This window comes from Lissotriton vulgaris, chromosome 6 (genome assembly GCF_964263255.1).
Source record: "Lissotriton vulgaris chromosome 6, aLisVul1.2, whole genome shotgun sequence".
Taxonomy (NCBI): Eukaryota; Metazoa; Chordata; class Amphibia; order Caudata; family Salamandridae; genus Lissotriton; species Lissotriton vulgaris.
The window spans coordinates 583,109,744-583,136,240 of NC_141694.1; the positions used below are offsets into that span (position 1 = coordinate 583,109,744).

Below are 26,497 nucleotides of genomic sequence, written 5' to 3' on the forward strand. Positions count from 1 at the left end.
GACGGAAATCAACGGCGCCTCAACGGCGATCTTCCATGCCTCGACGGCGATCTGGACTTTGACGGCGACATGGGCCTCGACGTCGACACGTGCTTCGACGGCGACTTGTGCCTCGATGGCGACCTGTGCCTTGACGGCGACCTTGACGACGAGGACTCCCTCAATGGCGAACGGCGGTGTCGTCTCGACGGCGAGCGCCGACGCCGGGCCTGTCGACGTCGAAAGATCGACGCCGACGAAACAGTCACCGGGGACTTCGATGGTCTAGTAACATCCCTCAATGCCGAGCGTCGACGTCGTTTAGTCTCCGACAATGGGGAGCAGACCGTAGTCATCCCTCTCGATGCCGTAGTGGGCGCAAAAGACCCAGGTGGAGAATGGTGGCGTTTGCTGGCCCTCCTGCCCCTGGGGAGCCCCCCAGAGGCCTCAGCATGGGCAGAAGAAGCCCCTCCAGACCCACCTTGTGCCTTCAATCTTCTTTCCTCGAGGCCCTGAAGTCTGATCTTCTTCCTGTCTTTCAGGGTCCTGCCAGATAAGCCTTGACATATCACACACTCCTCAGGGATATGTGAAGAAGGAAGGTAGAGGATACACACCTCATGGGGATCCGATTTGGCCTTCTTCCTGGAGCACTCCGGGCATTTACTGAATAAAGCAGGCATATTCGACAAAAAACAGAGTGCAAGAACCAAGGAGAAAGGCACCAAAGTACAATAAAGCACTTAACTTGAGAAAAGCAGTGAATAAATCACCAAAAACCCTTAAAAAGGGAGAGCTCAATGCTCCAGGGTCCTGCTTGCAAGAGCCGGAAAAAAGAACTGAAAGTAAAAGGGACCTGCAGTGCATTCTGGGATACTGTGAAGTTCTGGAAAGTTCTCTTAACGGCACAGTATCCTGTTTTGAGCCACATAATGGCAGGCTATGGGGCTTGTCTGTCCATGTCTTCCTCTCTATCATTCCAGAGGGTTTTTGCTGAAGGCAAGGGAAATCTAGACAGGCTTTGCTGTTTGTGGATTTTTGGTGGAATTTCTAGTTGAAGTACTGGACAGTGTAGCCTGTTATAGGCTGCATTATATGTCTTTAAATTCTCTCTTAAGTGTCTGTACAGTTCTGCATTTTTTCGATACTTTAAGAGATTATTTTTGATTGCTCCGGGGTCCACGCATATGGGCGGGACTATTCACTAGATTATGACTATACACAGAGATCCCCTACTACAGAAATACACTACCAAGGTAGTATTCCTGAAGAGCTATACAATAGCAAACCAGTATTCCACATAGAGTAGTTCATACACCAACAAAAGGGGTAGAGTCTCTGGAGAATAGCTCTTTATCAGAGATAATGGAAAAGAATAACACCAGCTACCGAGCTGAAAACACTGTTGAGAATTACAGAGTCATACCCGGAGAGTAATAGTAGACTATAAGCCAGAAATAGTGCTTATACTTCAACACTACCAATGCAATGAATATATAACACAGAGACCACAGCCGCAGACATCATAGAACAAATTAAACAAGACTAGAAGAGGTCCAATCACAAGCTGCCAGCCATGAGGCGCTGGACTTCAGAATCAGCATGGCTATCGACTAAATTGAGGCCATCAAAAGGTAAGTCCCTTAGACTCTCCCAAACATTCTCGGGGAAACTAGAATCACGCAGCCAAGCATGCCTCCTTAGAGCTACTGATCTAGCCATAGCCCTACCTACAGAACCCGTAGTGTCCATCGCCAACCTGATAGTGAACTTAGCCAGTTCACAACCATCCTGTACCAGCTGAAAGAGTTCAGCTCTAATTTCTTCTGGAAGAGAAGTAAGTAGTCGTTCGACAGAATCCCATAGAGCAAAAGAAGCCCTTTCAAACGCACAGGATGTGTTCAAAGATCTTAGGGCCGAACTAGAAGAGGCAATCAAATTTCGCCCACGATATCTCCAACCACCGAGACTCCCTGCTCAGTGGAAGCAAGGGAGGAGGTTCCAAATTCAGCGTAGCCGAAGCTGCCAGCACAAAAAGCAATCCAGCCCAAGGGTGCCGAGAAAGAAAATCAGGGTAATCTGGAGCAGGTTAATGATGGTAGGCAATAGCACGCTCAACAGAGACGCCTGATTTTGGTTTGGCCCATGTCCCAAAAAGAATGTCGAATAGCGACTCTCCAAAAAGAAGCAATGGCTCGATCCCAGTGCCTCCTTGATGGAGCAGATCCAATAAGGGATCAGAGGACAGTGTCACCACAAGAAGCTGCAGCTTTAAAATGTCAGCAGCCCGTTTAATGACCCCAGGAAAAGCTGCAGTAGCCTATGTTACTATTTTAAGAGGTGAAAGTAAATTGTAAGTAGATGACGTTTGAAGAATTTCGTCCCCACCAAAAACCAAAGAACCTCCTGCATGCGGCTGGCCAAGAGCACCCAAACGCTCAATGCTACCAGCTTCCGCAGGCTCATCCTGCAATACTGGGGGAAAGGCAACCAAAGGAGTCTCATCCTCAATTTGTAGAGGAGATGGAGCAGAAGCCTCAGTGTCGTAATTGGCATGGCCGTGTTAGCGATTAGCTGAAACTACACGTTTTTCCTCCTTAACTTGGCTATATACGGAAACGCCATTTTGAATGTTGTGGCGGCCATCTTAGACCATAAGGGGCCTCGTGGCTAGCATGCCCTTTAGTCCGTTGTCCGTACCACTGACCACTTCAGTCTGCCCAGCAACAGGCTATTTTTAGTACTGGTCAAGCTCGCACATGCGCAGTCCCCACTGACCAGTTACCCTTCAGGAATGTGCGCCAAACTGACCAGCGGAGTTGTGCTCCCTCCAATGAGCTGGCTGTGTTCCAAAACATGACCATATATGTACATAATGTGTTGTAACTTGTGCCGCCTATCTTTTTATTACCTCAAAACTGTATAAAAGACGGGGTCACACCGGTGTTCGGTGTGATACCTCTTGCATTACCGAAGGGTGCTGTATGAGTGTACCACCACCCCATGGGGTCTTAATAAACTTGTTCTTTGACTTTTACAGTTTCCGTGCCAACAGTTCTTGAGTGTAAGTGGGTTATCTACGGAGCATGTAGGACTTGGGAACCCTGATTACTTCAAATTGGCGACCACGAAGGGACTCATCGGCGACTCGGATGCCCGAAGGAGAGGTCGTGACGAAGGCTTGGAAACTCGCCATGGACGCGTGCTGCCACTGAGTGATCCGAGTCTTGGCACCCACGGTGTTTCTTCCTTTCCTTCTGATCTGACCTTCCAGGTGGCGCCGGTCTCCGACTGAGTTTTTGATCGTCTGCGTTGCTGGGAAAGTGCCGTTTGGCTGATTTGATCACAGAACCTTGGCAGTTGGAATCTGGGCATTTGAGATTTTGGGTAAGATTTGTGTTCGGTAAGGTAGTCTTCGGACGCTTACCGAAGTTCTATGATTTGTGTTCGGTGAGGTAGTCTTCGGACGCTTACTGAAGTTCTATGATTTGTGACCGGTAAGGTAGTCCTCGGACGCTTGCCGGAGTCCTATGACCTATGACTTTGATTTGAGTTAGCTAACGTTTGTGAATTTGTGAACTTTGAATTTATATGTGTAGTGCACTTCACATAGGCAGGCATGTAGAGATGTTTCTCTAAACCTTGTTTTTTTTTTTTTCCTCTGAACGGCACATTTGTGTGAAGTACTGTAAGTGCCATTTTATACGGTGTCACGCTTTCGTGATACTTTTTTTGAACATGCCTGTTTTAAGCACACTCCGAGGGATGTGCTGTTTTGGAAATGGTACCACAATTAGGTTAGCAGAAGCACAGCCGGCTCCCCCAGAAGGTACACCGAACAGGGATATGTACATTAAATTTGGCCTTCCCCCTATAATGTACAGCAAATTATGGCATAAATATACAAAATCCGATCCTGAATTGCAATGGCCTCTACATGGGTCGTTCGATTTACGTAAAGTGCAGTTTGTGGAACAATGTTTGTTTCAACGCAGGTCTAGACAAAATATGTTTGATTGTGTGCGAATGTGGGAGAAAGCGGTGCGTGAACGAATGAAGCGTGAAGTTGCCTTGGCGGACAAAGAGCAGCGCAAGGCTGCTCGGGATAAGGCTTTACAGCTTGAGGAAAAAGAGGCTCAGGAGAAGAAAGAGAGGGAGGAACGGGAACGTAAATTGCAAACGACTGGTCAATTTCCTATCCGTCGACCGCTTTATCCTGTCCTTAATAATGAAATTGATGATTTTTCATTACTAGATCGGTCACCGCCTCCGTATGTTTCGCCTACGGCTCCAGACGCAGATTCGGAAGATGATGGACAGGATAAGCTGGAAAAGAAGGGGGTATCTGCTCTCAGGTTTACTGCGGAGAGGTCCGCACATTTACGTAGTTGGGCTCGTAAAGTGAATAAGAACTGTGTTTCTCAGTCTGAGGTGATTGCGGAAAGGAGTAGTTGGACGGATCAGGAATTGTTGTATTTTCTGTCTACTTTGGCGGATGAAGTTGTTGCCGCGTATCGTCAACTTTCAGATACATTAGAATCTAAAGCTGTGTCAGTTCATCGTGAGAATTTGGATAAAGGTTTATTTGCTCTTACAGATGTTGATGACCTTTTCAAGCAACTGGTCCAGCTGCGAGATGAGACCACCAGTTTGCGGGAGGAGCGGAGAAGGAGACAAAAGGAGTCCGGGTCGGAGTCTAACGTGCAGACTAAGGAGTGTTCCCTCCGGGGTTCAGATAAGAGTTCTGCATTGCATGTTATGCCTATGCGTGAAGACGCGCCCTTGTATGTTCCACCTAAAGGGGAAGGTACAGATGATGATAAATTGTCGAAGGATGCGAAAGGATATTTTATATATAACTGGGTATATACGCCTTGGAATAGAGCAGATGTTATGGCATTGAAAAATTCTCTACCTGATCTTCGGAAAAATCCGGCGGCATTTTATGAAGGGGTGGAAGGGGCTATTTCGTCTTGTGTGATGACTCTTGTTGACATAGATTTGTTTTTTGGGTTAATTCTTCCACCTGATATGTGGAGGCAAATTCGTAAAAATAATGATGAAACAATACTTGGGGGGACATGGAAAGAAATAAATGCTGCCGATTTAGATAGGGAACCGGCATGTAAGCCTTGTCAGTTGATTCTAGACCTTCCGGCGGCTATTTTGATTAAATTAAAGACGCTTGTTCCTTCCAAAAAGATCGATTGGACTATGTTAGCTTCGTGCAAACAAAAGCCCGATGAGACGGTTTCTGACTTCTTTACACGCTTCGAGGAGGCGTTTCATGATTATAGTGGTCAATCTTTAACAGATGATACGGGTAGGCATTTGTTCGTGGATAAGTATGTGGCTAATCTCCTCCCGGAGATTGCAAAACGATTGAAATCGAGTGAAAGTTCCTGGGCCACGGCGACCCCTGCGTCTTTGTTAACTATGGCTCAGTATTATGAGCAGCAGGAGTTGGAGGCTAAAGAAAGTGTTGACAAAAAGGCGAAGGAATTGAAAACGAAGGTGATGTTGGCGCAGGTTCGGGGAACACAGGGCAGAGGGAATGATAGAGGTAGACGAGGTGGGGGGAATACGTCGTATGGTCGTACGGATATAGCGGAGGATCAGTGTGCCTACTGTAAGGAGTTTGGGCATTGGGCTGATGATTGTCCGGTACTTCGTGAGCAGCGTAGTCAGCGTGGTCGAGGAGGTGGTAGGTCGAGAGGAGGTTATACGGGAGCGAGAGGTGGCGGAAGTGATCGTGGAAGGGTTGAGGACAGGGGCCGTGGCCAGGATGAACGAAACACGTTTGATAGACGGAATCAATATCAGATTTCGGAGGGTGAGGATGTGGAGCACCAGGATTATGTGCATGCATAGGACTGCGTAGGATGGGGTAAGGAATCAGTTGAAGTGCCGGTAGATCAGCAGGGTCCATACGTAACTGCGGGTATTCTGGGTTCTACTGATCATTTTCTAGTCGACACAGGGGCTACTCGTAGCGCTTTGTCGAAAAACTTGGTTCCGAGGGCTCCCCTGTCTGGCGAAATGATAACATGTGTAGGGTTCGATGGCACACCCTCTCCTAGCCCATTGTCAAAGCCCCTTGCACTATGTCTTGATAAATTTTTCAGTTTTGGTCAATTTTTGTTATCGCCCCATACACCAGACAATATTCTGGGCATTGATTTGCTTAAATATTTTCGAGCAACGATACGGTGCGCTCCTGAGGGAGTGCGGGTTATCCTGAATGACAATTATCCTGACTCGGATAGGTTTTGCACTATATTAGACATTCCAGCCTTGGCTTCTCTACCGCACACGTTATGGGCAACCTCAGATACGGATGTGGGAGAGATGCGTATTCCACCTATTCACATTACTGTTAAGGAGGGGGTCTCTCTACCACGAGTGCCACAGTATAAGATTTCGAGAGAAGGTGAAATTGCCTTGACACACATTGTTCAGGATTTGATCATTGCAGGAGTGGTAGAAGAGGTTCCCTATAATGTCTGTAACAGTCCGATTCTTCCGATCCTTAAGAGAGATACTGACGACAAAGTCTATCGGTTTATTATTGACTTGAGAGAGATTAACAAAATTGTCATTCCCAAATACCCGGTGGTGTCCGACATTACGACCCTGCTTACATTGGTGCCACCAACGGCCACGACCTTTAGTGTAATTGATTTAAAAAACACGTTCTTTTCCATCCCTGTCCATCCTGATAGCAGATATTTGTTTGGCTTCACGTTAAATAATAAATCGTATAGATTTTGTCGTGTTCCCCAAGGTTACACTGAGAGCCCGAGTATATACAGCCAGGCTTTGAAAAGACAGCTTGATTCCTTTGGGTTACAGCCTGGCGTTGTCCTCATCCAGTACGTGGATGACCTTCTGCTTGCTGCAGACTCTTATGCACAATGTGAAGAAAGTACAATTGCGTTGCTTTCCTTTTTGGCACAGAACAATCATAAGGTTTCGAAGAAAAAGCTCCAATACTGTAGACCCAAGGTGACCTACCTCGGTCATCTTTTGTCTAAGGAGGGGCGTGCATTAACATCTGATCGAATTCAAGCAATTTTAGACACACCAGTCCCCCGCACACAGAGAGATGTACGTGCCTTTATAGGATTAACGTCCTTTTGTAGACAGTGGATCATGGGGTTTTCACACATTATAAAACCTTTGTTAGCGTTACTGTCCAAAGCTACACCAATGCCCCTTCAATGGACAGATGAATGTCAGAATGCTTTTGAACAATTGAGACAGGCTCTTTGTTCTGCACCCGTGTTAGGTACACCAGATTATACAAAACTTTTCACATTATACGTGCACGAGAACGATGGGTGTGCGTTGTCAGTGTTAGTGCAAGCACACGGGGATAAGCAGAGACCATGTGCGTATTTCTCTGCCATTCTTGATCCTGTAGCACGAGGGTTGCCTGGGTGTTTTCGAGCAGTGGCAGCAACAGCAGTAGCCATACGACAGAGTGAGGGAATTGTGTTATCACACAAACTGTTGGTGTTAGTTCCCCATGCAGTGGATGCTCTGTTAAATCAAACAAAGACCCAATATCTTACGAGTGCACGGCTAACAGGATATGAGCTTACACTTTTGGCGCCACATATCACACTGAAAAGATGCGCTACCCTGAACCCTGCCACTTTATTGCCCTATCCGGTCGAGGAGGGTCAGGAAGAAAAACATCATGACTGTGTTTTCCTGACCGAGGAACAGACAAAGGGTTGTGTCGACTTACAGGATATGCCACTTCCAGATGTGGATGGGGAACTGTGGGTTGATGGATCGTGTTTGAGGCTGCCAGATGGTACGACTTCCGCAGCCTATGCGATCACGACACTTAAGACAGTGGTAGAAACAGCACGAATACCACAGAAATCGGCTCAGGCAGCAGAGCTGATAGCTTTAACAAGAGCCTGCGAATTGAGTGCTGGCCTATGTGTGAACATATACACAGACAGCCGGTACGCCTTCGGAGTAGCACATGACTTTGGGCTACTCTGGAGAGAGCGTGGGTTTTTGACTTCTCACGGAGTACATATCATGCATGGAGAACTGGTGCGTGATCTCTTAAACGCGTTGCTTTGCCCAAAGAAAGTAGCGATAATAAAATGTAGCGCCCATAAAAAGATCACTGATAAAGTGGGCCAAGGAAACGCCTTTGCAGACAGTATAGCGAGACAAACGGCTATGTCTCGGACTGACTCCCCCATGTATGTCACACAATCACAGGCTGAGCGATGGAGTGATGCTAGAGCAGAAATTTTGGATATTCAGAAATCAGCCACTGAATCAGAACTTGCGGCATGGGCAGCAGATGGGGTACTAGATGATGAGGGTTGTTGGAGAAGTAAGGACATGGAAAAATGGAAATTGCCTGCAGCTTACTTGCAGGCGATGGTTCAGATGACACATGGATTGGCACGTGCCGGAGCCCTTGCAATCACTCGACTGTTAACACGAGTTTGGGAACATCCCGAGATTGCTAATACTGCTAAGAGAGTAGTGCAGACCTGCCTGGTGTGTTTACAACACAATCCCGGGAAGGGGACCCATACTCCGGAAGGAGGGTTCGTTCCACCCTCTGCACCATTTGAGGTACTCCAAATGGATTATATCCAACTCGAGCGCTGCAACAACCTGAAGTACGTCCTAGTGGTGGTATGTGCCTTTAGCAAATGGGTTGAGGCCTTCCCCACGAGAGACAATACAGCCCTAACAACGGCTAAGGTGTTGCTTAAGGAATTCTTTCCTCGCTTTGGAGTTTGCAAATTTTTGTGGAGCGATAATGGGCCTCATTTTGTTGGGAAGATTGTGGAGTATGTACTGAAGGGGTTAGGGATTCAGCAGAAGTTCCACGCTGTCTTCCACCCTCAGTCGGCAGGTCTGGTTGAGCGGTACAATGCTACGTTAAAACTCAAATTGGCCAAAATTGTGGCATCCACGTCGTTGAAGTGGCCTGACGCTTTGCCACTAGCGCTGCTCTCTCTTAGATCAGTACCCCATTCACGAACTGGCCTCACACCATATGAGATGGTGTTTGGTCGCCCTATGAATATCTGGGGGGTGCCCAAGCCGCGATTAATACATGATGTGCCCTGTGTTATGATGAACGACTATTTGGCCCGATTAACAAATGATTTGCTTTCCATTCATCAACAGGTTCGAGAAGCGCTCCCAGACAACTCTACTGGAGAGGGCCACGATCTTCGCCCCGGCGACCATGTGATGATCCGGTCGTTTGAGAGAGCGAGCAGTTTGGAGCCAAGGTGGAAGGGCCCCAAACAGGTCCTCCTGGCGACCCGGACCGCTGTACGAGTGACCAACAGGAAGCAGTGGGTGCACTCGACACAATGCCGTCGGGTCTCTCCTAATCTGGTGAATCCTGCTGTGTTGACTGACTACAAAGAGATTCTGGAGAAAGAAAAGAGCCCAGCTGTGACGTCGGCCGAAGTAGAGGGAGCCTTCCCGGAGCACGCCGTTGCTGGACGAGAGCACTACAACCTGCGTCCTCGATAAGAAGATTTTTGGTTTTTTGTACGTGACTGGTTGGTTACCGCTCCAGGTTTGTGAAACGGAGACCGGGAATTCCAAGGGGGGGGGATCAGTTCTGCCAGTGTAGCGACACCCGTCTTGGCCCGGAGAAGAAAACAACGGCTACCTCGGAGTTCAGCACCGTATTTTTCTTTTTTAGGTGTACACGTATGTGTATTTGAGACTTTTGTGACCAATTCGAACTATTGAGACTTTGTAAGAACTTTTCCTGAACTATGGCATCATCAGCATCACGAGATAAGCGAATATTAGGTGCCATTCTCTTTGTCTTGACTATTGTGGTGATAGCTGTAATAGCCTGGGTAGTTGAACTTGTGATACCTGCACGTGAACATTTGCTGCCGACTACCCCGGCTCCATCTGAACATTTTCACTTTACATTACCCTACCATGAAGAACGACATCGGCAAACTTATCTGAATAACAGTTTCATTCAGATTCTTCATCACACGCATAATATGACCGATACTTCCAATTGTTGGGTGTGTGGGATGTTACCGGGGCACCAGAAGAGAGGGGGCATCCCACTCATTCCACTCCCGTTCTCGCATAATGGATCTTGCAACGCCTGGTACACCCTCCTCTTTACTCTGAGATGGCCAACAAAAGGGGGGGTGCTTTTCCGTCTGAATAAAATATGTTCTCATGACAAGGATGGGTTTCCAAGGGCTGAGGGTACTCGATTCGAATGGGAAGAGTACAGGCCCGACAATGTATCTGCCCCACGTGTGTACAGCAATCAACGAAATATCAATGTATCTAGCTCACATGTCATTAATGTCATTGCTACTAAAGCCGATTTGTGTATAAGAAATAAAGGTTCGATTGCGGTAGGGAAAAGTGAATGCAACACCACACTTACTTTTGATAGCCCGAATGGCATCTCGTTTGTAGCATCTCGAAACACGTATTTCATTTGTGGAACGAAGGGTTATCATCAGCTTCCCTTGGGATGGCTGGGCACGTGTTATGTATCGTTTGTGCTACCTCCTGTATTCATTGCCCCACCAATGTATCACAATGACTACGTCTTGTATCACGATTTTGTCCTGAATAGAGTCAAGCGGACTGTTGTTCTGGATGACATAGACCAGACTGATACTGCCTTACAACAGTATGTGGACTTCAATTTGGGACTGTTTTCCTTCGTGGGGGCCGCATTAAACAGTCGGAAAATAAGACGATTGACACGTGTTGTCGAGGCTGTAGCGAATGATACTGCCATTGCTCTAGGAAATATTACTGAGGAACTCCAGATTTCTAGAATAGTTACGCTCCAAAATAGGATGGTGTTGGATGTAGTTCTAGCTGACCGTGGGGGGGCATGCAGAATTATCGGAAGTAGCTGCTGTGTATACATACCTGACAATTCTCCATCTGTTTATGATGCCATATCAAAGCTCCATAAAATAGCCGCTGAGATACACCCGGACAATGGAACTTGGACACTTTCAGGATGGTTCTGGTCAATGCTTACTGCCTGGGGCTGGAAACTGTTAACGATTCTATGTATAATTGTGGGGGTATTGTTTTTTGTATGCTTATGTATCCAATGTGGCCCAGCCCTATGTTCTATGTGTCTATCAGTTTGTATACCATCAAAACAAGCTCTTGCCCATGACAAAATGATGCTTCATAAAGAAGTGACACAAATAATGTTAATAGACATCGAGGACGAACATCCTGATTATGTTCACTATGAGGTAGATTCAGCTAAACGCTAAAAGGGTCGTCTGTCGTAATTGGCATGGCCGTGTTAGCGATTAGCTGAAACTACACGTTTTTCCTCCTTAACTTGGCTATATACGGAAACGCCATTTTGAATGTTGTGGCGGCCATCTTAGACCATAAGGGGCCTCGTGGCTAGCATGCCCTTTAGTCCGTTGTCCGTACCACTGACCACTTCAGTCTGCCCAGCAACAGGCTATTTTTAGTACTGGTCAAGCTCGCACATGCGCAGTCCCCACTGACCAGTTACCCTTCAGGAATGTGCGCCAAACTGACCAGCGGAGTTGTGCCCCCTCCAATGAGCTGGCTGTGTTCCAAAACATGACCATATATGTACATAATGTGTTGTAACTTGTGCCGCCTATCTTTTTATTACCTCAAAACTGTATAAAAGACGGGGTCACACCGGTGTTCGGTGTGATACCTCTTGCATTACCGAAGGGTGCTGTATGAGTATACCACCACCCCATGGGGTCTTAATAAACTTGTTCTTTGACTTTTACAGTTTCCGTGCCAACAGTTCTTGAGTGTATGTGGGTTATCTACGGAGCATGTAGGCCTTGGGAACCCTGATTACTTCATCAGTAGCAAGAAAAGGCCTCTCCGGTGCCGACTGACGTCGAGACAGCGTTGTATTAACGACCACCACTAGGGGTGCCTCCATTGTCGAACGGTGTCCAGATGGCATCGTATCGACGTCCACCACTAAAAGTATCGTCAGTATTGTACAGTGTCGAGGCGGTGCCAAATCACCCTCTGCCGATGCCACTGACGCCATAGCATGAATCCGCAATGGGCTGTTTGCCGATGTCGTAGCGACGTCTAGTTACGGAGAAGAGAATCCTCGATCGGCGCAGAGGGCAATCCCGCCGATGAACATCCACTCAGAGTCCCCTCCACCTCTTTGGGAGCAGTGTAAAGCCTGAAAATACACTTCCATTTGGGCCCTAGTCGCCCCCTCACCAACTAGGGGTAGCCTCCTGTGCAAAAGCCTCTGGCAGGGACCGGGAGGAACTGGCACCAGTGTCACTACTTCGCAAGGCAGAGGGCCTTCGTGACCCCTGTTGGTGGGCATTACAAGATTTCATTGAACGAAGTAGACGGAAATGGCTTCTCAACGAGCAACGTCCATTGGAACTGCTTCTCGACCTGCTTCGAGCAGGATCCTCAGAACGGGAGGGAGATTTGCACCGCTTTGATGCCGAACGAGACAGCCAGGCCAATAGCAACTTCACTTCTCAGAGTCGTGGTGCTCTCCCAAGCACCACATACAAATATATTTGGATCCGTCGCCAACATATGCCATGTACAGGTCTTGCACGTATTAAAGCCTGAAGGCATTGGTACCCTGTTCCAGACGCCAAAAGCGTTGAGTAGGCCAAAACAAAAAGAGGCATGAGGAACCACTTCTCCAGGATCCGCATTACAGTGCAGAAAAGAAGAAAACTGACGTCCGCGTGCCATAAGGGACTTTTATGGCTCCACTGATGTCATATCCGCTGAAAAATCTGCGGATCCCGACTGGTGCCTGGGGGAAATTCGAAGTTAAGGAATCTGTGGCCAGATGTCGATCAGATTGGACCCACTTGTGGGACACCCCCGCGCCGCACGGCCACCAGCTGCTGCGTGTGCCCCTTGCCTGCCCTCTGCCTCGCTGCTGCCTCGTTTGCCGGTTGCCGGCTGCCTCCGCTGCGGGGATTGTTTTTGCCTTGTTTTGTCGATAATTTGTGCCTGTTTTGTTTAATTTCATTTTGCCCTTGTTTTGTCGATAATTTGTGCCTGTTTTGTTTAATTTCATTTTGCCCGTGTTTTGGTTTTCCTTCCTTGTTGTCCGCCTACCTCGCCGCCCTCCGCCCTCCCTTCCCGCCACCGCCGCTTTTCCCCGCCCCTTTTTCTATTCTGTACCCTCCCCGCTCCCGCCTCCCAGCTGCTCCGCCCACCCGCGCACTTGGCCTTAAATGGCGACCGTGCGACGCAGGTGAGTGTGACCCACTTGTGGGACACCCCCGCGCCGCACTGCCACCAGCTGCTGCGTGTGCCCCTTGCCTGCCCTCTGCCTCGCTGCTGCCTCGTTTGCCGGTTGCCGGCTGCCTCCGCTGCGGGGATTGTTTTTGCCTTGTTTTGTCGATAATTTGTGCCTGTTTTGTTTAATTTCATTTTGCCCTTGTTTTGTCGATAATTTGTGCCTGTTTTGTTTAATTTCATTTTGCCCGTGTTTTGGTTTTCCTTCCTTGTTGTCCGCCTACCTCGCCGCCCTCCGCCCTCCCTTCCCGCCACCGCCGCTTTTCCCCGCCCCTTTTTCTATTCTGTACCCTCCCCGCTCCCGCCTCCCAGCTGCTCCGCCCACCCGCGCACTTCGCCTTAAATGGCGACCGTGCGAACGCGCAGCGGTCACGCGCAGCGGGCGCGCCGATTGTGCGCCGAAGGCGTGCCAAAGGTAAGCCCGTCTACGCCAGTCCGCGCCTGGACCGCGCCCAGTGCCAGGACCCCTGGCCACGAAGACCCCGACCGACCCGCCTGACGTACTCCGCCGCCACCCTCACCGCTCTCAACACCGGCCGACTCCCAGAATGCCATCAAGCCACTCCACGACGTACCCACGGACCTTTCAGCTGCCACGCCTGCAAGTTCACCTGCATCCGGACCAGCCTCGCACCAGCACCCGCCAAGTCGAACACCAGCAGCACCCACCTCAAGTGCATCCTGCTCAACACCCGCTCCGTCCACAGACACGCCATCGAACTCTGGAACCTCCTAGACGCCACAGCCCCTGACGTTGCCTTCCTCACGGAGACCTGGATGAACGCCTCTTCAGCTCCCGACATCGCCATCGCTATCCCAGAGGGCTACAAGATCGTCCGGAGGGACCGAAACGCCAACCAGATGGGAGGAGGCATCGCCATCGTCCACAGGAGCACCATCCGTCTCACGACCAGCACCGAAAACACCCTGACCAGCGCCGAACACCTGCATTTCCAGATCCACACTAACCCGAACACCACCCTCAGAGGCACCCTGATCTACCGACCCCCTGGACCACGCACGCAATTCAGCGAGGACATCGCCGACTTCGTCAGCCCGCATGCCCTCCCCTCCGCTGACTACATCCTCCTGGGAGACCTCAACTTCCATCTGGAGAACAACAACGACCGCAACACCAGCACCCTGCTCGACAACCTCGCCAACCTGGGACTCAAGCAACTGGTGTCCACCCCCACCCACCTCGCCGGACACACACTCGACGCAGTCTTCTCTTCCAGCACAGACATCGACTTCAGCCACGCCACAGAGCTTCAATGGACGGACCACAGCTGCGTCCACTTCACCTTCAAGAGAACGACGACCCACCAACACCAGCAACAGGCCGCCAGCAGAAGCTGGAACAAGATCACAGCAGACCAGCTCGCCACCTCCCTGAGCCAGCACCCTCCTGCCAGCTCAGCGAACCCCAGCCAGGCCGCCGACGCCCTCACGAAGTGGATCAGCAACTGCGCGGACGAACTCGCCCCACTGAGGACCCCGCCTAGCAGACCCGGCAGCAAGAAGGCCCCATGGTTCACCGACGAACTCAAGAGCTCCAAGAAGAACTGCCGAGCCCTCGAGAAAGTCTGGAGAAGGGAACCGACACCGGACAACAGGACCTCCTTCAAACTTGCCACCCGGAAACACCACCAGCTGATCCGCGCCGCCAAGAAAACAGCATTCAAGGACCGGTTGGACAACAACGCACACAACTGCAAGGAACTCTTCAACATCGTGAAAGAGCTTTCCAACCCCAGCGCAGGAAACAACGACATCACCCCATCGCAAGACCTCTGCAACTCCCTCGCTTCATACTTCCGCAACAAGATCGCGGACATACACAACAGCTTCAACAACCAACCAACGCACACCATGACCGAGCAACCACCCCCCACCACCACCCTCCACGCCTGGACCCCGATCAGCACCGAAGACACCATCCGCACGATGAACTCCATCCACTCCGGATCACCGACCGACCCCTGCCCTCACCACGTCTTCAACAAGGCCGACGCTGTCATCGCACCCCACCTGCGAGACATCATCAACACATCCTTCGACACCACCATCTTCCCTGAGAGCTGGAAACACGCCGAACTCAGCGCTCTACTCAAGAAACCAACAGCGGACCCCACCGACCTCAAGAATTACCGCCCCATCTCGCTCCTCCCGTTTCCAGCCAAAGTCATCGAGAAGACCGTCAACAAGCAGATGGCCGCCTTCCTCGAGACGAACGGATCCCTCTACCCCTCACAGTCCGGCTTCCGAGCCAACCACAGCACCGAGACCGCCCTCATCGCCGCCACCGATGACATCCGAGCCCTGATGGACAATGGAGAAACAGCGGCCCTCATCCTCCTAGACCTCTCCGCGGCATTCGACACGGTCTGCCACCGCACCCTAGTACGGCGCCTCAGCAACATCCAAATCCAGGACAAGGCGCTGGAATGGATCATCTCCTTCCTCGACAGAAGAACACAGAGAGTCCGCCTACCACCGTACAAGTCAGAGGCCTCCGAAGTCATCTGCGGCGTCCCCCAAGGATCATCTCTGAGCCCCACCCTCTTCAACGTCTACATGAGCCCCCTCGCGGCCATCGTACGCAAACACAACCTCAGCATAATCTCCTACGCCGACGACACCCAGCTGATCCTCTCCCTGACCAACGACCCCACCGCCGCCAGAGCCAACCTGCACGAAGGGATGAAAGAGGTAGCCGAGTGGATGACGACCAGCCGCCTAAAACTGAACTCGGACAAGACGGAGGTCCTCATCCTGGGCTCCTCACCCTCCGCCTGGGACGACTCCTGGTGGCCTCCCGCCCTGGGCACCGCACCCAAACCGACAGACCATGCACGCAACCTGGGCTTCATCCTGGACCCCTCCCTCTCCATGACCAGGCAAGTCAACAACGTCTCCTCGGCGTGCTTCAACATCCTACGCATGCTACGGAAGATCTTCTGGTGGATCCCCACCGAGACCAGGAAGACCGTCACCCAGGCCCTCGTCACCAGCCGATTGGACTACGGCAACGCCCTCTACGCCGGTACCACCGCCAAGCTCCAGAAGAGACTCCAGCGGATCCAGAACGCCTCAGCCAGACTCATCCTCGACATCCCACGAACCAGCCACATCTCCGGACATCTGAGAGACCTTCACTGGCTCCCCGTCAACAAAAGAATCACCTTCCGCCTCCTCGCCCACGCACACAAAGCCCTACACGACCAAGGCCCGAGCTACCTCAACAGCCGAGTCAACTTCTACGCTCCCAAACGCCACCTCCGATCAGCCAACCACGCCCTCGCCGCCGTCCCCCGCATCCGAAAAGCGACTACAGGAGGAAGGTCCTTCTCCTACCTGGCCGCCAAGACCTGGAACTCCCTCCCGACCGACCTGCGCCTGACCCAAGACCACCTCTCCTTCAGGAAGAAGCTGAAGACCTGGCTGTTCGAGCAGTAGCGGCACCCCCCCCCCCCCCCCCCCCAGCGCCTTGAGACCCTACGGGTATGTAGCGCGCTTTATAAGTGTCACTGATTGATTGATTGATTGATTGGACCATTTTTCTTGAAACTAAGAGCAATAGAAAATAGAGGGTTGGCTCTAACTATATGGTATATCAACAAGACTTGATACTTCATAGGCGCACGTATGCTGGACCTATAAGCAATCCTGGCCCCACCTTCTTTGTGATATATCCAACTATATGGTCCCAAAGGTGCCTTACATTCAAGCGCCTATATCAAAGGATCTACCAGTTGCTTTCACATTTTTCCAGTGGTCGGGGCACTTACACAGACTAGAGTGACCTATTTCAGTCACAAGTGAAATCAGCGGCCACTGATTACATTTAGACTTCGGCACAATTTCAATGTGCCACATCTCCGGAACCATAATAGTTAGAACTTTAGCTCAAATGTTTTTGAAATCAGGACAACCTACTGCAGTCAGCATAACTGGATCCAAAAATAGGAGAGTTAAGACCGGCAGTCTCCTGGTCCATTGAGGCTGAAACTAGGTGAATTTAGGCACCCTGTAAGCATGGAGTCGATCAAGATGATGCAGTTGAACCAATCTTTATCTGAGGTCAGAGGAGAATCTCCTCTACCCAGGAATTATTTCTTCTTTCTTCCTAAGCAGCTGGGCTGGTATACCCTCGTGGCTCCTGGGTAGTCTTGGTCCATTAGGCTGGCTCACGCAGGCCCATCGGGTAAGTCAGGTCTTGTGGCAGTCTTCATTCAGAATTAGATAACCCTTCTTAGCATGTGCAATCAAACTCCTCGATAAGCAGGTGAATTCTTGTTCATCTCCCCAGGTCATAGCAAGACAACTTTAAAGGCTTACTTAGAGCTCAGGCTGATCAGCGGGTGGCAACCCTGTAGACATTCTATCTCAGATACTTTTAGTCTTCTTTCTTACAATTGTGCATAGGTCTTGTTAGTGCCAAGGCAGCAATGAACCAAGTACTGGCAGCAGAGGCCAACAGTGATGCTGTTCCTGGCAGATACTCTATCTAGCTGTAGATTCCTTATATACCCTGGTGCCAAACTGGATCCAGAACGGTTTAGCAGCAGTGCTTCTGGGTGCCCATTGGTAATGCAGTGTGGCTCTGCAGTGACTCTTTTCTGCTCCCATAGTGACAGAGCGGGGTCACATATATAGGCGCCACCACTGAGTGCTGACATCAGTTTCTTTTTTGGCTCTGTCCTGCACCCTTAACCTAGAGCACAACACTAATCAGAGATACACCAGTGTGAAGATGTCTAATTTGGAATCTTTTTAGATAGAAATAGACCATTACACAGAATGAGAAAGCCGGAGAGAAGTGCAGAATCTACAGTAAGATGGAGTATAAAATCCGCTAGAAAACTAGAATCACTGAAGGTAACTTCGAATGGATTCTCATTAATTCCATACCTTTTGAATAGATACAAAAGCAACACCACTCTAGGTGGAGGGTCTGTGGAATGGGCTCAGATCAAAACGTCATGCAGAACCAAACGGACATGGTTGGCAATGCAATAGTGTTCTGTGACGTGTGCCTTGATGCCATGTTCAGTGCCTTCCGAATGGCTTGCAACACCAAGAGAATGATGTGGAGTCAGGTTTCTACCGTGTGGTTCTGAAAATTCTGAACCTGTGTTTAAAATATCATGATTCTGTTATGAATTTGGTATCAGTGAACCGCAAATGACGAATGCGGTATGCATGAGTATTTTCATCATGTTACACCAATGGATTCACTGTACATTTGAAGGTTTTGTATTGAACACTTGGGTTCCATCTTGTGAATAGCAGCCATGTTATGCATTGCCCTTACAGTAGGCTCTCACCATGGCAGAACAAGCATTTAAAGGACATAACCTTAGCATGGGTTTGTGCTGACTTCTGCATGACCTGACGACAGCTGACCCTGTTGCTTGAGGCTAACCTCGCCAAGCCAGTTCCTTCTTCAGCAGCTGGCGCAATAAAGATCAAAGAGCAGGACGTGTCCAACTTTATGGCCCACCATTCCCACTCCTCTATTTCCTTCCCATCTGTTTCTGCCTTTCCTTTAAGACATGTTCATCGATCTGAGTTGAAGGTTTTATGATGGGTTTGTCCGGCCTGATTGAACAGGAAACCAAGCATGTGTGCGATCCTTTTTTTAGCCTGGACTTATCTTGAAAGTGGTGCTTTGTGTGCACGTCCTGGGAATCTCCAACATAATGCACTTCAAAGCAGGAATGTGTGCTTAGGGCACAATATTCTGTATAAAAGGCCTGTGCGGAGGCCATGCAGACAGACTCCCTCATCCAGTTGCTTTATGTGTGACTGGGCGACAGAGCCTCACAATTAATTATAATAAAGATGTTTTTTCATATTTCAGATTCTGTGTTGATTTCTTTGCCACTTTTGAATGGACTACTTATTGGTAAGACCCCTGAGAAGGAGTATTGTAAATATTTGTTTCTTCAGTTGGCGCCCAACGTTGGGCTCATCATGAAGTGACTACCTGGAGGAGAAATTTTGTCAGAGAACAGAATTCTGCTGGGGAAGGCAAGACAGAAATCTACTAAAAGAGGTACTCTGTGCACGGAGGTTCTGGGGGATTATCTGTCTTAGCGGCCCAGTATATTTTTGATTTTTCTGACTTAAAACTCTCCAAAAGATGTCACTCCTGACTGAGCAACCCTTTTTGGCGTAAGTTTTTTTAAAGAGACTGTTAGTGCAGTTAGAACTTGGCAGTTAGAATTTGGACAACTATTTGTTTGGTACAGCTTTGATAAGTATTTGTGGGTCGCTCCCAGTTAGCTTTGTGGTTCCGTTTTAGGAACATTTGTTTCAAATTTGAAAACTTGGCATTTATTTGACATTTGCTTTGTACTTTGAAACTTGGCTTTTGTTGTTGAAACTTGGTTGTTTGATTTAAGTGGGTCGCTCCCAGTCCTTTGTAGTTCTTTGTTTGGTTCTTTGTATTATTTGAAGATTGCAATTTTCAATAACCGAGGGTTTGCATATTTGCAAATGTATCGATGGAGATAACCCCTTGAAGTTTGAAGCTGGATTAGTGAGCTATACGATGCCTGATCTTAGCAAATTTGGAGCATTGTATTGGCCAACTTTGTATATGCTTGAATTAGCCGGTTTATCTAAATAGGTTAGATTTACAAACATATTTCTTCCTTGGTGATTTTGTATCCCCAGGGAATTAAAATATGACATAATACATAACAAGGATCCTTTGCTCTGTGCAATTTTATGAATGGATATGCAAAACGATTTTTGGTGTTCGCCAGCTACAGCTAGTGAATTGAGTGTATTTTTGGTTTTTACACTGTTGAGCAGTGTTTCTTGTAAATATGACTTACAGCTACGTATTGTCCGGACTCTCCTGTTTTCATCCTGAGTGTTGATTTGTGGGTTTAAATGTGTGTTTGAATGCGTGGTTAAAATGTGTGTTTACATGTCTATTTTGTTTGTGAGTTTTGTTGTAAATTGCGACGGCGCTATTTACAAGAAATGGTTAGAGAGCGCTGTATTGTGTGTCCTAAATGTTTTCAACACTTTCTGTTTATGTCTGAAATGAGCTCAATGTGTGTGGTTCACATTTAATGGATATAAATAAGGCCCCAGCCAAAAACGAAATTACATGTTTTTGCAGAAATAAATACATTTACAGCGTTTTCACTTAAATGCACTGTATTAAATGTTCACAGGCAAAACGTTTTTAGCTGCAGTATATTTGATAGGAATGTTTCTTCAGCCAGCATTTTTTTACAGTTAAACACGGGTGGAATTTTGCATGACGGCCCTTTTACATAAAAGAGGCCCAAAAAGTGACGCAGAATGTGACGCTTTTTAGGTTAGGCATATGCGCTCAGGTTTGTGAGTTAATGCATCTAAATAATAGGCAAGGGATGCAGCGGGCTCTTATATGTAAAACAATTACAAACAGAGATAATTGGGTTTTATTAGAAGACAAAAATTATTAATTATGGAAAAATAATTAATAAAAATTAGTGCTACCAAAATCGTTTTTTAATATTTATAAAGCTTAACACTCATACTATGACCTCTTAGCATTAAAATGTGATTTACGTTATGTTGCATCACTAAAATGACAAGAATTCATGTGTATAAATTTGCTTGCCATAGGCGCAAGCAAGCTCATTTTTATAACGTATAAATTATTATTTTCAAATACCTGACTCATGGATTATGTAATAGACTTTCTAGTAATCCATATTCTGCAAGAAGATTGTAGGATATTCATTTTTTAATGCCCAAAATCAGAAAGTCGATTTTGAGTAAATTCACTGTTTAAACTGCATTTTGCTTTCCTTCAGAGTACTCTTTAAAGTGTCTCAGCCTTAAGCAAATGCATGCATTTAGGTTTTGATATAAGCTTGTGCTTTCTTCTGATTCAGTGGGTTAATGTGCCAGTACACAGGCTTGTTTTAATATAAGGATTGGAGGTTCTACCTTCAAGCTAGGCTTATGGAAAGTTTGCTTATTTAACACTGATGACGTGTGTGCCATAGGATTGCAACAAGCATTTACTCTAAAAAAACTGGTCTGTGTGTCTTTAGGTTTTCAGAAATATTGACAGTGAATGTAGTTTAATGATATGGGAATTGAGATAATTTTGGCGCCTAAAAAAAAAGGAAAATTATTTTACAAAATAGATTGCATTCTTGCAGGATTAAATAGAGCCTACTGGCTTTGTCAGTTCCACTGTGGCAGAGGCCGGGGGCCGGGAGAATTTGCAAAGGCTGGCTCAGCGTGCTGAGACTCTCTCTTTTAAGTGTTTCCCCATAAATTATGGAGAAGGCCCCTCGTGTGTTGACATTTACAGCCTCTTAATTAGGTCTTTGTTTCCAAGGAATGCAGAATGACCTCTCTGAACGGGCTGCTAAGGGTGAGGTTTCTGGTTTCTCCGTGGAAACATCAATAACATGAAGGAACTTGATTTAAACGGGGAGATGAAAAGGGGTTTCTTTAAACATCGTGTTAAATGCTTGGCAAAAATGATACATTTGTGTTTCCACGCTAAGAAAAATAATGTTTGCTAGCTGCGTTTATTTTACAGAAAATTAAGTGTTGCATTAAGTCTTAGATAGAAAATAACGTGCAGCCCTTTTCCAAATTTTGAAGGTTATAGATTACAGGCCTACGTACAATACAGATTTGCTCATTAACAGTTAAGTAATAAACAGTTATTTTTTTGTGTATGTTACAATGTTTTTTGTGTTGTGTATTTTTCTGTTTTTGCCAACAGATTATTCATGGATTATTCTAAGGAAGAGAAGACACGTGAGTTTGGCTAATTGACAAAAGATGTGTTTTTGCGTCATTTCTTTAACAGGAAAAAAATGTACATGTTTCTGTTTGAGGTATTTACAGCTGTCGTGACATATTATATTTGACAATGGACCTACAACTGCGTTGTGCTCACTGTCAAACAGGGTATAGAGTTTGTATGGAGTTTAGACCTGAAAATTTAGACAGGCCCAAATATTGCATTTTTAGCTGCAAATTAACAGTGCATAAAGTACATATGCCATGGTGCTGCATTTTTGTATGCCTTGCTATATGTCGTTACTATATGCCATGGTGCTGCATTTTTTGTATGTTTTGTTTTATGTTGTTACCATTACAAGTTCTCCTGTGTTGTGGAGGGGTCCGTATGACGATACGTACAATTGCACAAAACAGTTGGATGAATTTGGTATAATGATAAATTTCACAGATATGGTTTGCATACTGTGAGGAAGAATGGCAGCACTTTTCCCAGTGCATGCCTACATTTGGCTATATTGATAAGAAAACTAAACAAATATAACAGGTTCAAAGTGTATCACCTGATGTTACTTACTGCACATTCCCTTAAAGGAATAGGTAGCCCTAAATTGTTATGTATCCTTGATTGGACCTAAGGATAGAATTATAGATCTGTGACTCAAGGTGACCTAATTTTTATATTGCGTTATTTAATCATGTTTTGTTTCCCAAATAGCATATGGCTTTGTCCCTTGAAAGGAAGCCAGGTTTCATTTTCCTCTCCCTGAAGAGAGAACAGGAACATAGAATTAGAATTTGTGTAACTTTGGTCTTTTGTGTATTCCCCGTTCTCTTGGTGCTGTGTCACATGCCTGAGGCACCCAAGCAAACTCTTGTTCTTCCTATAGATTTTTCTTTTGTTGTTCCGCCCCTGACCAATGTCGCATTATGCTTAGTTATTAGGCATTTTAGTTGTGTCCTAATTCCATTTCCCCTTTTCCCATATTCCTTTCACCAGTCAGCCCATTTATTATTATGGGTGTATTGTTTATGTGCACACTTCTAGACTGTAGTTATGTATTACGGACCACCCATGTTATGTAAAATGTTTTTTCAGACTGACTGTCAAGGTAGTGATAGGCTGGTTCCAATGTCTATTTTTAATTTTTCAGTTCTCTTGTGTTCCTGCTGCTTTAATTTTTTGGTGGGATTAGATGTGTTCTAAACATGCAAATACCAGGACTTTCTAGTGTTTGTTCTTTGTCTTCACATTTCATCATTAGCCTTTGTATTGCATAGTGCACTTAATGCACATTCTTTAAGGGACTTTTCTTCATGTCCTTGATAATCGGAATCATGTTATTTTTCTATTCGAGATGTTCTAGATAAGGAATTTAGGAACACCTAGGCTTAGTCATTGAGGGAACACATGTATTTACCCCATTAGACAATGCCACTGTGTGAGGAAATTCATTTGGATAGAATTCCTGTGTAGCTATAGATGACAGAGAATAATGAAAAGAACATAACTGAAGATTCTAAAGATACTGTTTTGCCCTTTTGCCTTTGCTCTTGTATTTTATGCCAATGGCACATTGTCACTCCATTGCAGATTACAGGCCACATGCTTACCAGTCCCCTTGTTAAAACACATGAACTGCTTTTTTGTGCTTGATTTGGAGGAAACTAACAATTGTGTTACATTCCCTGCATCACTAGGCTCTGCTAGACCTTCCAGAGTTAAAGGAAGAGTGATTCCCTGTAGACCTGTGATCAACACTAAGCTCACTCCCCATCAGTGACCGCTCTAAGATGAATAGATTTCCTGGCTCTACAATTCTTGCAACAAGAAAGTCGCGAAGCTTAACAGCGATCATCAGCGCAACATCAGTGGTACCTCCAAAGCAAGGCATCTGATTTGCAAAAGGCGTTGCAGAAGAAAGGAGGAGCTGATTCTTTTATTTGTTGTTTGGGCTCTGTACCTGTTATGTGCTGGAAACCTCTGTCAGTGTACATTCCCTTGAGCCCTTGGCCCGAGTTTTGGCCACATTCACACCTCTTTTGCTTTGCACCAGCGGAACGGCAGTGCACCCAAGCATCCACGTTAGGAAAAAGGCACTACATTTTGGTGCCCATGAGCTTGAGCGTCCTCTGACACTAAATGATGAGTGTTGGAGTCTGAAAATGCTGCTGATCTTGCTAAGTAGTGCTTGGATCTGCTTGAGATGCTTTGTGCCCTTGATCAATGAACAGCACATCATTTGTAGTGTCTGCCACAAAGAAGAGACACTGGTGCATTGTTTTGAGACATTGAGACTTTCAAGTGAGCTGTGAGTGTTTTGCCCGGAGAGCACTCCAACTAAACAGTATTGTTTTCTCATGAAAAGCCTGACTTGAAGAGGTCCAACGCGAAGAAAACACTGGAAGCGGATTTGATGGATAATAGAAGCCTGCCAGGAGAGGCTTTGATGGACTTTGGGTATTTTCTGTGAGCTTGTATAGACTTGAAGTTTGGAAACTAATTTTTGCTGCTTTGCTGGCATTGTTTTAAAGTACTATTCTGTTTAGTAAAAGCAGAATAAAGTCCACTCTCTGTGGAACAGTATCCCTTTTCATCTGAGAGCATTGATCAGGAACACCATTGTTTCACTTAAACATATAATGAATTACTGAAATGCATAGGAAGCTAAATAAAATGTTATTAGATAATTCTAGGATTTGCTTTCTGCTTAGGATTGTGCAAGTATTTTGCATTTGACTTTTGTTTTTCTTTTTCTCTTGCTTTTTCTGAAATTGTATTATGGTTTTTTGTTAAAATTTTTGATTGGTTACCATTTGCCAGTTGCAGGGTCACGTAGGAGTACAAACGGTTCAGTTTGTGACCTGAGTAGTGGCAGTACGCCTGCAGGACTTGCAGTGTCCCTATGACCTGCTAATAATCACAGCTGAAGTACTCTACCAAGATTGCGTGAGCGACATTAGAAAATGGAGATTGTATTGAGGAATGACGATAAAAAGCAAGAGATGAAAAACAGACATTATAGAATATTGTTCTCTAAGTGCGGTATAGCTCTATCTATTTTAATACTTTTATGTATTTTATTGGCTACTATATTTTGGTTTGTTTCTTCTACACAATTGACGTCTGCACCAACTTCCCAACATACTCTTTCTTTTTCTACTGTTTCTTCACATGAGTTTCATATTTTACCTGAACATGAACTGGTTAGGTCAGAGTTTACTGATAATTCCTTTTGTACAGTTTCTACATCAACACCAGCTAGTGATGAATATAGACATGGACTCAGATTTAGCATGAGTATAGGTTATTGCCTATGTAAGGGCAAAAGGATGCTCTGTGGTTCTGAAAATTCTGAACCTGTGTTTAAAATATCATGATTCTGTTATGAATTTGGTATCAGTGAACCGCAAATGACGAATGCGGTATGCATGAGTATTTTCATCATGTTACACCAATGGATTCACTGTACATTTGAAGGTTTTGTATTGAACACTTGGGTTCCATCTTGTGAATAGCAGCCATGTTATGCATTGCCCTTACAGTAGGCTCTCACCATGGCAGAACAAGCATTTAAAGGACATAACCTTAGCATGGGTTTGTGCTGACTTCTGCATGACCTGACAACAGCTGACCCTGTTGCTTGAGGCTAACCTCGCCAAGCCAGTTCCTTCTTCAGCAGCTGGCGCAATAAAGGTCAAAGAGCAGGACGTGTCCAACTTTATGGCCCACCATTCCCACTCCTCTATTTCCTTCCCATCTGTTTCTGCCTTTCCTTTAAGACATGTTCATCGATCTGAGTTGAAGGTTTTATGATGGGTTTGTCCGGCCTGATTGAACAGGAAACCAAGCATGTGTGCGATCCTTTTTTTAGCCTGGACTTATCTTGAAAGTGGTGCTTTGTGTGCACGTCCTGGGAATCTCCAACATAATGCACTTCAAAGCAGGAATGTGTGCTTAGGGCACAATATTCTGTATAAAAGGCCTGTGCGGAGGCCATGCAGACAGACTCCCTCATCCAGTTGCTTTATGTGTGACTGGGCGACAGAGCCTCACAATTAATTATAATAAAGATGTCTTTTCATATTTCAGATTCTGTGTTGATTTCTTTGCCACTTTTGAATGGACTACTTATTGGTAAGACCCCTGAGAAGGAGTATTGTAAATATTTGTTTCTTCAACCGGACAACCAGAGTTCACTGATATCAACCTTCCCAACCAAACAATCATGCATTCATCACTGCTGTCAAATCTGAGTGGGATAGGGAGAGGGGTTTGCTGCTGGTTCAATTGCGGTCAAGCTGACACCACTGCAGATCTGCTACAGACTCCTCTGAAACTTCAATTGAATCTGGCAAGCTTCCTTGGTGCCCTGTCCACTAAAACTTTGTATTCCACTGTGGGGCCCACATATATCAC

At 46.6% G+C, this 26,497-nt stretch overlaps 1 protein-coding gene across 12 annotated transcripts in view; it reads right to left on the reverse strand.

The window, feature by feature from the left end:
* The window catches only part of SNX14 (sorting nexin 14), a 1,106,650-nt gene that overhangs the window by 211,989 nt on the left and 868,164 nt on the right, over positions 1-26,497 (reverse strand). The gene's annotated exons all lie outside the window — the stretch shown is intronic.